This window comes from Protopterus annectens, chromosome 2.part1, assembly GCF_019279795.1.
Source record: "Protopterus annectens isolate FY-2018-M chromosome 2.part1, PAN1.0, whole genome shotgun sequence".
Classification (NCBI taxonomy): domain Eukaryota; kingdom Metazoa; phylum Chordata; order Ceratodontiformes; family Protopteridae; genus Protopterus; species Protopterus annectens.
Genome location: NC_056729.1, coordinates 622,193,083 through 622,208,301, shown reverse-complemented (window position 1 = coordinate 622,208,301; position 15,219 = coordinate 622,193,083). Strand labels below are relative to the sequence as shown.

Below are 15,219 nucleotides of genomic sequence, written 5' to 3'. Positions count from 1 at the left end.
TACTTACCTGTGAATCTAAATGGTTTGAATGTCTAGTGAAAGGGAGATTATTAGTAAAGAAAGTATATTATAGAATGGAAGTATAAAAGTATTGTCGCTTAAACAGAACTATTTTCTCTATGGAAGAAGGTGAGAAGTTTCATCTCTTTTGGTAAAATAGGTAGGAGCACTGAAAGAAGAATTGGAATTATTATTGATGGTGATGGGAAATGTTTTACTGCCAAAATGACATGCAAAATATTGTAGAAAATATATTCAAGAATTATATAGCAAAATAAAATAAAGGTTAAATCTAGATGAATGATAAGAAAATTTAATAAGGAATCATTGGATACTTTGGCTAAAAATAAATAGAATGCATCTGATTTACTTTCAAATTGAATAAAGTATTGATGTGTCAGGTGAAGAAGGAATAGGTTATGACTATTATAAGATGAATAAAGAAAAAAGTCATTATTATTAAGGTTATGAATGAATGGTTGCATGACACTATAACAAATAAAATACATAGCATGCACACACATGCATGCGTGTGCATACACACACACACACACACACACACACACACACACACACACACACACACATCTACATAAAACATATGCAGTGATCAAAGCAAAGAACAATGCATTGGAATACTTTTGAAAAAGTAAAAGGATTATAGAGTTAGATAAAAGAAATGTGTAAGGTAGTAGCTTATGATGTTTGAAAATCATATGCTAGCATTAATCATGATGTAATGTGAATGATATTAAATAATATGATCTACATGATAAGTTGATGAAGGTAATTCAATTGGCAAATGATACATATATTACAGTTATAGAGAATGTATTGTAAAACAATTTATGAGGTGTGTTATTTGCATGAATGAGTAATACAGTCACTGAAAATGCTAAGAATTTTGTAAGAGAAGTAAGATAGAAAATTAGAAGAGGAGAACGTTTTCCTCTGTTTCATGGCATAAGCAGGTGGTCTAGTCATAATAGCAAAACTGGTAGATGGATGAGGGAAGTTCTTGCTAAAATGGGGAATTAAACAAATGGGTTTAGCACTCAATAAGAAAATCAAGGGTTTGGGTGAGATTAAGAATATAAGAGGTGTTTACTTTTCATAACCACAAATAATGTAATAGGAATAACATTTGGTAACAAAGTGGTGAAGGGTTAAAGCAATGAGGGCTGTCATAAATAAATAAAATAAAGTCAAAATCATAGAAAGAAAAGAAAAGAAAAGTTTTTATGAATGCAGACACAGCATGAGCATTCAGTTCTGAAGCCCCAAAAGTGTAGTAAGGCAGTAGCCAGCTAATTGGAGCAATGGCTCTTCTCCAGGGCTCTCTGGGTGATCCTTGTACCATGTGTTTGTGAGATAAACACCTTAAGCATTAAACCAACTCCTTTTCTATTCCCAAATCCCTCTTCTTCATTACTTCAATAACATACTCACCAGACATTAATTTAAACAACCACGCAAACATGATGGTTTATATGAATGAATAAAACGACAATGAATTTCAAGCCACACTGACTCCAGACAATGCATTGCCCATACTCTACATTCTTACTGCTGAAAAGAGCTCCCTGGGCTGCTACACCCTTCATCTCATGTTAGTTTACCTACAGTAAATGTCTGTCTGTCTGTCCATCTGTCTAGCTATGTTTTATTTACATTTGCTTACCAAGTCCTACTGGGAAAAGCCCCTTTTCAGCATAAATACTAGAAGAAATTTGCAACAAGACATCATTAAGTAATACTTATTTTGTTGCTTTGCCTGTGGTTTTTGATTTGATGTTCAAACATGGGAAACAATAAATAACTGTGGTTCTCTGTGTTTTAAAGAATTTGGTTGTTCAGGCAGTTATTTTTTTCTCTTTAGTCATAAGGTACTTGGCTCTTAGCATCATGTAGTGGAGTCCCTACTGTATCATATTTATTTGAAATTGTTTTATTTTCTGTTAAAAAGGGCACTAGTGTTCAGTCCATCTTGCTTCTCAAAATAAAGAATTGATAAGAATTAATAACAGAGAAAATATTGGCAATGGATCTTAACTGATGTTATCTGCATAATAAAATATGATAAACTGCTGTAGTAGTGTTGCTTTTTTGTATATATTATCATCTTACATAATAACTTGTTTTGCCAGAATACTGCATTTCAGATGAAATTGTTTGTTTTCCTGGAAAAGAACGTAGTGGATTCCATTATTTTGACATGAGCACCTGCTAGTGCCTTGTGTGTGGAGTCTGCATGTCCTCGCCATGGTTGGGTGGGCGTTCGAAAGACATGCATAAATGGGCGTGCCTTCAGTGAAGGTTGAATGTCGAGCTGGCACCTCGACATTCGTGAAAATCTACTGCCAATCATTAGCGGACCGGAGTTCCGCTGTGGCGACCCCTAACCAGGAAAAACCAAAAGACAAACAACAACAACAAACCTGCTATGCATAAGTCCAATGCAGAGAATGTTTTCAGCTGGATTTTCTTCACTTGCAATTAGACTGCAGTGTGTGCTATACAATGCCAAGATTTTAATACTGTAAAACTGATTCTACATCAACAGCAGAGAACTTGCTAAAATATTAACAAAATTGTTACTGTTTCTTTGAATAACACTGTGCATATTTTGTTGGCTATTTTTGTTTTATAGCTCTTATACTGTAAATCTATCAGCCTAAAAATATGTCGACTTTTCCTTAAACCACCAAGACACTGTTTCAGAATCCTATCTGCAGTATTAAAATCATGAAACATTTTTGATTATTGCATGCATAAAAGTATTTTGTCCTTAATAAGGCTATTGAATGGTTGTGCAGGAGCTAAAGCATCCCATGCCTTAAGTAAGAGGGATCATAGATTATAAAGTAATATCAAGATGATCCAGGATTGATTAGCAGCCCTGGCTCTGCATGAACGTCTGGTGAGGGTGGTAGTGAGCAGCTGAAGCTCGCTGGCATATCCTGGGGGAAAAAGAGGCAATTTGGTTTGCTGCCAAACTGTCTCCTGTAGTGAAGTAGATATACAAAGCATAACATATGAGCCATGGGCTTATGGTTTGCATGGGCAATCTACAAAGTGAATTAGCTTTCCAAATACTATGAGTGAAAGTGCCTACCACTTCATTCCACTGGAGGAGTAGTTATAACAATCCCTGAGACAAGCAAGTGCGCATGTCATCCATGTCATCTGTTAGGGGGGAAGGGTGACATAGATCAAGCAGCATATCCTGAGGCCTGCCAGAATAATCACATAACATGATTGACTCTCAAGCTAAAGTTAACAAATGAGATTATCAATCATGGAAGAACTGGTGGATGGCAGGCAGCTAGAAGAAAATAAATCAATACATATATACATAAATGCATAAATAAATAAATAAAAGCATTATATGATAAAGTGTAAGGACATTGCTAATAATATATCTCACAATTACCACAGCTAGCTGCCATAGCAAAAGTCTAATTAGTAACTAAAAGTCAAATGTGACAGTGCTTGGTTAAATTTATTGCAAATCTGCGTGAAAGTAAGATGAAACAAACTTTCCAAAAAGTTACGACTTGGCTATTAGCAGATTTTAAGCCACTTCAACTTAAAAGGGAACTTTTTAAAATAAATTATGACTGCTTACTGTACAGTTTGATATACATTTCATCTTCAGGTATACAGATTTTTCCATATGCACAATTATTTACTTCTTGCCCACATATTGTAAGAAAGAAATACAGTGGAACATGCACACAGTTTTATGATATATTACAAGCTTTAAAAATACTTTACCTGTGACATTCGTCACTTCTCCCATAGAGCATGGAGTACAATCAAAGCAACATACTGGCTTGCCCTTCCTGGGGATTTTCATGTATCCTGCAAGGCAACTTTCACTACAGATGGAGCTTGGAATCTAAATGGTAGTTTAAAGCAGTGAAAATACAAATTATGATAAATGGTTTCTTTTAATAGGTATGTATCAGTTTAGCTGTAATATTTTCCATTCCATTCACTCTCCAGTTGATCTCAGCATTTAACCCATGTGGGCTAAATAGTCGGTAGTGTAAAATAAAAAAATATATTAGTATAACAACCAGTGCTTACCATTATGTTTTAAATTAGATGGATGCTGCAACAAACTCATTAATTTGAGTTCAGATACATAATATTTAAAATCTAAAAAAATGACTCACTACTAGACTAACTAATCGTAAATTTCTTATACCCCCTATATGTTCTAAAATCTTTTTCATTACTGCCCATTTTGTTTGCTTTACATCGTTCTTCATACATGGTCATGTTAGCATATAAATAACTCCCTCTGATGTACATGTTAAATATTGCATAATTTTAAAATTGTATCAATGTAAAATGCATTCTAGCCCTTCTAGCATATATTTCCATGCATCCCCTACATCTATAATTACCTTTCTTAACATTGATAGCCCTAAACGTTCCCTAAAATTATTATGCAGTAACCAGTCTCCTATACTTTTAACTCTTCTGTAGGCAAAACGTGGACTGCCAGGTAATGTAGATCTTAAATCTTTATCCAATAGTAAAATATGTTGTTGTTGTATTATTTTTCACAATATCAACCATCATAAAAATACACAGATTGGTCCTTCCTTTATGTTCTTTGGATACACTTTGTAAAAAAATCCACACTTTAAACATTCCCCACATATACATTTAAATTTATATCACATCTGCAAAATTTTAAAATAGACTTAAGCAAAATGTCATTATTATCCCTTGTGTAGTTTTTTAATAATATACTTTATCTCATCAAAAAAATCCTGAGATTGAACATAAAAATGTCTAGCTACCTCTGATTGCCGATATGGTAAAACATTTTGCAGGAATTGTGCAGGATCACTATCATATTGTAATTGTTTAATGTTAATGGGTATATATTTTTAAACTGTTAATGTGAATAAAATCATTATATTTCTCCTTGAAGGCCAAAGGGTGGAGGCACTAGAGAAAACAAAAACTTTTCAATCAACAGTTTTTTCTATGAATATTATTGTTATTTGCATGTTGGTTACTGATGTGCTTTAAAGGTCATAGTCCTCAACCACATTAGGTGTACAGTCTCAAACACCTATCCACCATTTGCATAGTCAACCATTTTGTGTGGACTAAATAGATGTTAATTAAAAGCAGATTCATCCAAATTTACTTCCGCTATAGATATATATAAATGTATATGTTCTGAGACTTGGCATTGCAAGTCCTGACATTTGAAATACTTATCTATAATATATATATATATATATATATATATATATATATATATATATATATATGTATATAGGTCCCTTACACAAGGTCGACATTTCAGAATGTCGAAGACCATATTGCCGAGAGCATATGACTGACGTTCGAAATGTCAACCATGTGGAACCGGCATCTCCGTGCAGTGCAGAATGGAAACATTTCCATCTTCTGCACTATAGTGTGATTTCGGAGTTGGTATATTTAAGTTACAGGGTTTGGGAGGTGGAACCCTCAGGCATAGCCCCCCTGCTAGCATTTTGAAGGTAAGCTGTTGTTGTGTTTTTTTTTTTTTTATTTCACGGTCAACATTTCAAATGTTGATCATATGGTCTAGGCCATACGGTCTTCGACATTCTGAAATGTTGACCATGTATAGTAGACCCATATATATATATATATATATATATATATATATATATATATATATATATATATATATATATATATATATATATATATATATATATATATATATATATGTATATGTGTGCTTGTATGCCTGTGCTAAAATTATTTCTGATCTTGTCTGACTTCTGATTCTAAAGGATGCTTATTTTGCCATCTTGGAAGGCATTTTGCAATTTGCCTGTCTTGATTTTTTTTTTCACTGATGTTTATTTTTAGTAATAGACTTTCCAGCTTATGTCATCTTTCCCAGAAGGTCATACTAAGCATGGACTTTCAAACAGAACCAGAGCAGATATTGCTTTACAGACCAGGTAGGGGTCAGCTCTAGGTAAGCTATTTCAAACTTATCCAGATGTATGCATTTTTTTGTAAACAATGTACCTATTCACATTGTTTTATATTTAGTGCGTACAAATCAAGGACAAGCATGTAGACTATGCAGACAGTAACCAGATACCAGGACTGAACCTCAGCCTAGTGCTAAGGCTTTAAGATCTCAACAACTCAGCCAGCATACTCCCTAAGGAATTCAAATGGCCTGTTAGATGCTATAAAATGCTGCATTGTGTTAAAAAATCATGTAGTCAGTGAGGTGTTAGGAGGTACACCGAACTCCATGGATTGCGTAAACAGGGCCTTTAGAATTAGAAGTACACTGGTTAGAGTATAAATATTGTCTATCATTTTCCCTAGATCTTTAATGATTTGTAATGTTTTTTATGATTTGACTATTTGTTTTGTAATTATAATTTCTGTCCATCTTGCCTTTTTCACAATCCTCAAGATGCTACATTTGCTGACAGTGACTGTGAGGTTATTACAGCTGTAACAGGTACATATTTTTATTGGCATATTACAGAACTACAGCATCTCTTTTGGTGTAATTGTGCTACTCAGTTTTCAATTATTATTATATTTGATTATTTATAGCTCATTTCTGATTTAATATTTATTTTATTTTACATTTGTTAACCGGAAAAGTCCAACTGGACACAGGTCCATTTTCAGCGGAGGCCCGGGGAGATAAGCTCCAGAACAACATACATAGGATAATAGGCAATTACATGGAACATACACTTCATGTTATGGGATATGTAATATAATCCAATATGTGATAAACAATACTCCAAGCCATGCCTCTCAACTGTCCAGATTATCGCAGAATGTCAAGATTTTTACCACATATTCCATTCCTCATAAAATTTGTTTTATAGCAAATTGGCGAGGATTGAATTCACTAAATAATGACATGTATTTGTGTTTCATGCTTTATATTCTTCACGTCAATGCAAAACATGTTATTCTAGCGACTTTCTAAGTTTATGAGAGCAATATTTAAAATATGTCCCTATTTTTGGGACCTTGTCCCCCAATTATTTTTGGTTCTGTACAGAGGTTGAGAGGCATGGTCCAAACTGAAATGGCACCTGTTGACAGTGCTGTAGGACACCACTACTAATGACTGTCAGAATAGGAAGATAACAGATACCCATTATAAAGACTTAAACCTTGGCTGTGATATAAATAGGACCTGCTGGAGAGATAGGTATGTATCCCAGAGACTACCCCATCTATGGAACAGGCTCTCCATTTTGTGAAGCAGAGTTTCTCCTTAACCCAAGTCAAGTGCAACTTGAACAATTGGATGGGGAACAGGAAATTCACCCCTGGTTTGGCACTTATGTCTCTGATGCAAACAGGTAACCTGTAAATAGTTCATCTTCAGGCCTATGCTTACACTTATCAAGGGTATCAGAACTTGTCAGAGATTTGGGATGCATGGCGAGGTTTAAAAAGGCCCATGGGGTTGTTAGCATAGTAAACATCTATGAACCTATGAACAGCATGCCTTCACTTGTGGTGTGTTGCATAACAGCATTTTTCTACACTGAATTTTGTTTGATCTGATATTCAATGCTATTAATTTTGCAATTTTCCCTTATGTTTGATAGTGCTGAATTCTTTAGCCTGATCCTTGGTCATTGTCTGTGTGAAATCTGCATATCTTTCCTGTCTGTGTTTTCTATTCTTTTCTCTTCCTTTATGTGTGCTCCCATTACCTCCAACATCCTGAAAATATGCTGATTTATTGCCTACTCCAAAATGCCCATATTTATTTATTTACCTTGCTCCTGTGACCTTGAAAAAACGTCCTTGATAACAATTTCACTTATGAGGTTAACAAATGAATAAATAAAAAATAAATAATAGTAATAAAACTAGTAAGGTATAATAAGGTATATTCACTGTCAGCCTTGATCAAGATTTGTTAATTTTTCAAGTTTATGCCACAAGTCTGTAAAAAGAAGATCTCCATTTATTTAACCCATACTGTTCCATATCTAGCAGAAAGGACTGTCAGCTGCTGCTAATATCATATCTGTATATTAGGATCTATAATTTAAAATGATCGCAGATAATAACATTAATGAAAACTAAGAATAGTTGCGACCACAAGACAATGCCTTTAAGCAGATCAAGTATAGTCTGTTTAGGAGAGCAATACAAGTTAGCAGCTTTTATACATGTGATCCTATTAATGACATAAACAAGCAATAATACCTGACAGGGTAGACTTTGCAGGGAAATAACATACTGCCTAGTGCACCCCAGGAAGGCCTTTTCTTTCCATTAACACCCATCTTGGATGGCATTATTGCACTTAGATAATTAATTATCTGTTAAATTGTTTTGTATTTGTTTTATTATTAGTATATACAGTTTTTTAATTTTTTTAGATAGAAATAGTTAATCTGCCTCATGTTTCAAAGTTGTTGCACAGCATGAAGTTGTTGCTGGAAGAAGTATATTACATCCAATATAAACATTACATAAGTATTTAATAATGTATATACACATACACACACACACACACACACACACACACACACACACACACACACACACACACACACACACACACATACACACATGCACACACATGTCCTTGTAATTGCTGCAGCTGCTGTTAGTTTTATTTTTCCACAGCCAATAGGAAAATATCAGCTCCATTGTAAATTGCTGCTGGTACTGCAGAGTTGCTTTTGTTGACACCCCCCCAATTGCTAAGTACTTTTGTGCAATTACTTTTGTTAGTTCCATTTTACTTTATTTATTCTTTCATTCATTAAATGAAACTGTGTTTGGCAAATGTAAAGACGATGATGGTGATTTTGTTTGCCCTTGCTTCACTGGGATTTAATATTGTGCTATGCAGCCCTGGACTTGATGTTTACCCCTGTTTAAATGTAAATCAATATCCTGTTGGAGAACGCTAGTTCTCTGTTTGGGTGTCAGTGTGTGTTTAGCCCATTATCTAAGAAAATGTACGTATGGCTCCTAGGCAATGAGAACGTGAATGTTTGAGTTAGAAAAGAATGATTACAAAGGTTAAAGTCTTAGATTATATCAGACAGGACAGCCCTGGAAAGACCACCTTTAAAACTATTAAAGGTGGTCAGTTAGTAGCCAGATGGCAGTCTTATAGATTATAGATTAGGTTCATAGATTAGTACAAGACTAACTGCCCTTGCAAGCCATTTTAAGCCTAGTCAATTATCCCTTGTGAGATTCAAACCCTGTACTTTGTGTTTGTAAGGCAAACATCTTAACCATTAGGCCACCCTCCCAACCCCACTTATGCCCTTGCACTAAAAGAGACAGACTCAAGGTGGCAGTCATTGCACTACTATTGCCAATAGCCAACTGGCAGTCATTGCACGAAGACAGCTAGTAGCCATGTGACAGTCATTATACTATGGCAGACAGTAGCCAGATTGCAGTCATTAAAGCCATGTCAATTCCTTCCAAAGACTCTATAATTTTCAGAAAATTGTATTAGTTGCACAATGATGTACTTAACATCTTTGAAATGGATGGGAGAAATGAATCTGGCTTGATATAAGGAGATAGGTAGGGACATAGTTGTAAAAAGCACTGCTGTAGCTTTTTCCAGTTCTCTGGATAACAGAATGGTATGGTGTGCAGTTTATTTGTTTTATATTTGTTAAACAGAAAGGAGGACTATCCAAGGACTGTTTTCAGCTACAACTCAGGCCACATGACTTTGGACATTTCATTTGATTGTTAATAGTAAAACTGTTAAACATTATAGCAATACAAGATTCTTTGACATATTTAGTAAACATATATTGTCGATCAATAATGCATCAGGTAAAAAAGTCAGTAAAAACTCAAGAAAATTTGAAAAATGTATAGTATGGAACTTTATATATAGCTCATGATAGTTAGAAGTACTGCTGGAAGAACAGCTATTGCAATGGTCACCACAGAAATTTTACAATTTTATGGTGAATATGAATAACTCTAATGGAGGAGTTTAAAGTAATATACATGTAACCTAAGGATCACTTACCAGATTGGCCAATGTCCTTTCCCTTCACCATTAGATTACACTGTGTAAGCCAGTTACTTCATAGCTTTAGCTTCTTGTTTTCTGCATTAAGTAAATGTAAGAAAATCTGTTGTACTTTGTGCCTCTTTGTTAATTGTTGAGAACTAGCCATAAACTGATTGATCTCTGTAATAAATGGCTAAGGGTAGGAAGCCTGCTACACTCAGCCTCACTACAGTCGTCTTTGCTTTTTTCTCCCTGCCCTAACCCCCATTCCTACCCACTCCACCTCACCCTACAATTTTACTTTCCAAATATACCTATCACTCTTGACACCCACTTCCTATACCTTCCTCAACAACTTTATCACTGTAGAAGAAACAATGCTGTTTCTAGTGTCCTCTTTCCTACTTCCACCTCAGATTTGTCATCATTCCAAACTGCCATTCTCCCTTCCATACTGCTTTGCACTATATCCTCTTCTAAGTAGACCCATACCCTATTGTACCTCTATTTTGTCCATGAGCAAAACTCCCCCTTTCTTTCATCCCTGCAATCTTTTCTAATATATTGCAATTAGATTAATATTTATCTCTCGTCGATTCCTTTATATTATCTCTCTGCCTTCCCCTGATCTATCTATACTGCTTATACCTGTCTACATCAGTCTCTCTATGTCCATGCACAATTAAATCAGTACTTTTTTCTTATTAAAATCCCTTTCCATACCTGTTCTACACTTACTATAGATATATATATATATATATATATATATATATATATATATATATATATATATATATATAGTACTTACGTATTATCGCAACCACATTTTCGCAGTAATACCGCTCGCTTCCTGGTGTGTCAATTTAACTATAAGTATATACAGAATCACACTGACAATGTTAATTTCATTAAAAATCATTGTTTAGGTAGGAAAGACAGTATAACATGTAAGGAATGACTGCTTGTTTCAAGGTGATCTGACCATTTCCCCGACATCATGTCACTGGAAATACATTATCCACAGCACTTATGTGTAACACATATTCCGTATCTCAAGCCACGAGCTGCTAAATGTAATAGACTCACATGCTGACAGTTGTTCACTTGTCTAATAATTCTTGACAGCTACAACAACAAAAAAAAAAAAAAAAAGAAAAAGACCAAAAAAAAAAAAAGCTGTAAAACTTTGCAGCAAACAGTTTATGATAAAGGTGATGGCAAGGAATGTGGTGACAAGCCTTAACCCTTTTATTCTTTACTGCGTTATCAGTGCTGACATGTGAGTACATTCCAATGGCTTATCAGTGCATTACTGATGAAGAAGCGGCAAGCGCAAACAGCATAAGTACACCAAAAAACATGATCTGCACCATTTTCCACGATACCCCTGCCTAAAACAATCTTTTAATGAGAAGGAAAACACACTTATCGACATAACGGCAGCATCAATGTTTATATCTGTGCACAGGGAAGAGAGCGGTATTACCGTGAAAATGTGGTTGCGATAATACGCAAGTACTATATATATATATATTCCTCATTCATATCAATATTTTCCTATACCCACCTAGCAATCTTAATCATCAATCCCTTTACCCACCTATCAATCCTACTTATCATCTTAATCTACTTAACTTCTCCCATTAATGTCTACCACTTATAAATCCATGCCTCCACACTCCCCCCACCACATCCTATCACCTATCCATGCAGCCTTCTAAATCCCAAATATGTCACTACTTCAACTTCTGTCTCTAGCATTTCTCACTATACTCACAGTCTCAACCAGATATCACGTCTCGCTCCCACTATTACAGCTACCACACAGTACTTAAACCAGAATACCACAACACATTTCCCTAATATGTCCTCCAGTCTACCAAACATTAATTACACAAGCTTCCTGAAATACAAGCAAGCAGCACAAGCTTCACCGTTATCCAAAATTGTCTATAAATTCAAGTCCACACATAAGTGGCTCTGAAATAGCCACACTGCTTACTGGGCAATAATACCAGGGAAATATAGATCCCAATCCTAAACCAACTCATCTAACTCCAGACCCCATCAAACTGGCCCCAACACACCCCAAAATAGTAACAAGCTACTTATCCATCCACCTAGGACTTAAAATACTATACAGTAGCTTATAAAGCCTCAATAACAAAATCACAGAAGTTCATGCCTGTATACCCTGCTACTGCCCCCCCCCCCAATCTCTTCATAGCCCAGAAGCCTGGTTAAAGTCAACTACCAAAGACACACAAATGCTCCCACCATTTCATTACATACTCACTGCTATCACAATGAAGGTCAGGAAGTCAAGAAATTAAAAAAAAAAAATGATAGAAATCAACAAAACAACTTTTGCTTCAGGTATAAACAAATACGCAAATTATGTATGCATGAAAAAGTTTAGTAAAGCACTCAACTATGTCTCATGCAAGCAATCCTATAATGCTTCTGTAGTCTTCCTGAGTGTTTTTTTATCCAGCCTGTGATTTACTCATTATTAACAGTGTGTTATCATATCCTTTCAGGATAAACTTTCTGAAGTATGAACACAAAACTTTTATTGGGATATTGAAGCCAAATTTTGGAACATAAAATATCTGACACTTAACAGGCCCTACAAGTGAGTAGCAATCTGTATAAAAGTGATTAAGGAGGCATTGCTATTGCAGGTCACTCCCACTCCTGCTTTCTGGACTGACTCTTACTACTCACAGAGATTGGATGGATGTCCTTCCTTTCCCCAGAATTTTATTACAAGAAGTAGTTGTCTAACGAGGTGTAATAATAATGATGTGATATTGTTTTTTTCTACAAGATTTCAGTTTTACCCTCCTCTTTGGGTATAGAGCCTCAGTTCAACACAATGGTGTAATTTAATGCATGTTGCTGTTTTTCTTTCACAGTGGGTGACTGACGGCATAACTGATAGAGCAGTTGGAACACTCGGAATCTAGGAACACTACAGTTCTAGAATATTGTCTGCATAATGTTATCCCTGAAGCCTTTGTTTTTGTATTCCAACGATTTCTTATCTGAGGTACCTTTGCAACTTTTTTGGCCTATCTCCCATGCAGAAACCTTAGTCAAACTGATACTTTCCAGTCAGGCTGGATGAGTGTTGGTTCCTAATTAACCCATTCCCGTTTCCTCCCTACTCTGTGGGTTTTGTAGGTATCAGCACTTATTGACTTCAATACTTCCGATAATCATAACAAATGTATTCTGATGTCCTTTTTTATAACTTTAATTATGATCCTAATAAATGTCTTCACTCTAACACAAACAAAACTTCCACATATCAACACAGGCTCACATTAAACGCTTCTATCTAGAAATAATAGTGAACAGCTAACTGCACTTATTCCCACTACTAACAAAGTGCATCAGATTGTTGTTAACAATGCTATCCAAATAAACTAAGCACAGGTGCATGTGGTCCATATGTTGTACTGGCATGTTGACAACATACTGGGATTCAAGTAGCTTAACTGAAACAACATGCTGTATATGTGTGTATATAGATGAGTTAGATATGCGTGTATATCGTGTGTGTGTGTGTGTGTGTGTGTGTGTGTGTGTGTGTGTGTGTGTGTGTGTGTGTGTGTGTGTGTGTATGTGTGTGTATGTGTGTGTGTGTGTGTGTATGTGTGTATGTGTGTGTGTGTGTGTGTGTGTGTGCATGTATGTGTGTGTGTGTGTGTGTGTGTGTGTGTGTGTGTGTGTGTGTGTGTGTGTGTGTGTGTGTGTGTGTGTGTATACATACAGCCTATCTCTCCTTTTTCTTGTTTTTATTAATCTTTCTCTTGCGCGCGCGTGTGTGTGTGTGTGTGTGTGTGTGTGTGTGTGTACATACACCTTATCTCTCCTTTTTCTTGTAATTCATCTTTCTCTTGCTTGTTTGTGTGTGTGTGTGTGTGTGTGTGTGTGTGTGTGTGTGTGTGTGTGTGTGTGTGTGTGTATTAATTTTAAAAGAAATTAATGAATATCTTTTGCTGACTGAAGAAAGTGTCACATAATGTATGTGACTTTTTTCTATCGGTGTTCCCTGATCTATATTTAGCTTCCTCTATTGGTGCATTCCAGGCCTCGAGTTTCATTTAGAACAGGATTAGAAAATGCCTTATAGACTAGGCAGATGTCATTAGTGGGTGACTTGAAGAAGCAAAATGCAATTACAGTCCTTTCCAAAGACTTCACATTTTCTACCGTAAGATTTTTTTTTGTGAGGAATTTCTTTATCTTTGCAGGCTGTCTTAGAGGGCTACAAAATACAGCTGTTGTTGACACAGACACGCATGTGCACCCACACATACACACACACACACACACACACACACACACACACACACACACACACACACACACACACACACACACACACACACAAGTACTCTTTTCTTAAAGTTAAATTGTTTATCATTTTGTCTAGATCTTTATTGTTGGCATTACCTTTTGTGATCTGACCATTATCCAAATCTCATGATGTCATAATCAACCTTATGTATTAATGATCTAAATGAAACAAGCTATCAGCCATCAAGAATACATGCATGAACTCTTTTTTGTTAAACAGCAATTAGGTATTTTTTTTTTTACCTGATGCAAATATCTTAACTTAGGGCTACATATTTTAACTCTTTTACTCTTTCCGTCTTGCAGCTTTCTAAAAAAAAATTAGGGGATAATAAATAATGTTCACCAATGAATTTCCTTTTGACCATGCTAAGGGTATGAAATAAGCTTTGCTTGATCTGATGTTGTTGTTGTTTGTCTTTCGGCTTTTCCTGTTAAGGGGTCGCCACAGCAGAACTCCGGTCCACTAATGATTGTCAGTAGATTTTTACAAAACGCCGAGGTGCCAGCTCGACGCCCAACTTTCAATGAAGTCACGCCCATTTACGCACGCATGTCTTTCGAACGCTACCCAACCGCGGGGAGGACATGCAGACTCCACACAGAAGGAACTCCCAAGCCCAGCTGAGAATTGAACGGGAGAACCTCTTGTTGTGAGGTAACAATGCTACCACCGTACCACTGCGGCATAAACAGTCACTATTACTCATCTGACTGTATGTACCAAGTAATATCTTTTTGACTACCTTATTTGCTATTGATCTTTCTGCCTACCTTATTTGCTATTGCTGCTTTCCTGTTTGATGTTGTAA

At 35.7% G+C, this 15,219-nt stretch overlaps 1 pseudogene; it reads right to left on the bottom strand.

Annotated features, from left to right (window-relative positions):
• Window positions 1–15,219, bottom strand: part of LOC122794887 — a 199,871-nt pseudogene that overhangs the window by 120,679 nt on the left and 63,973 nt on the right.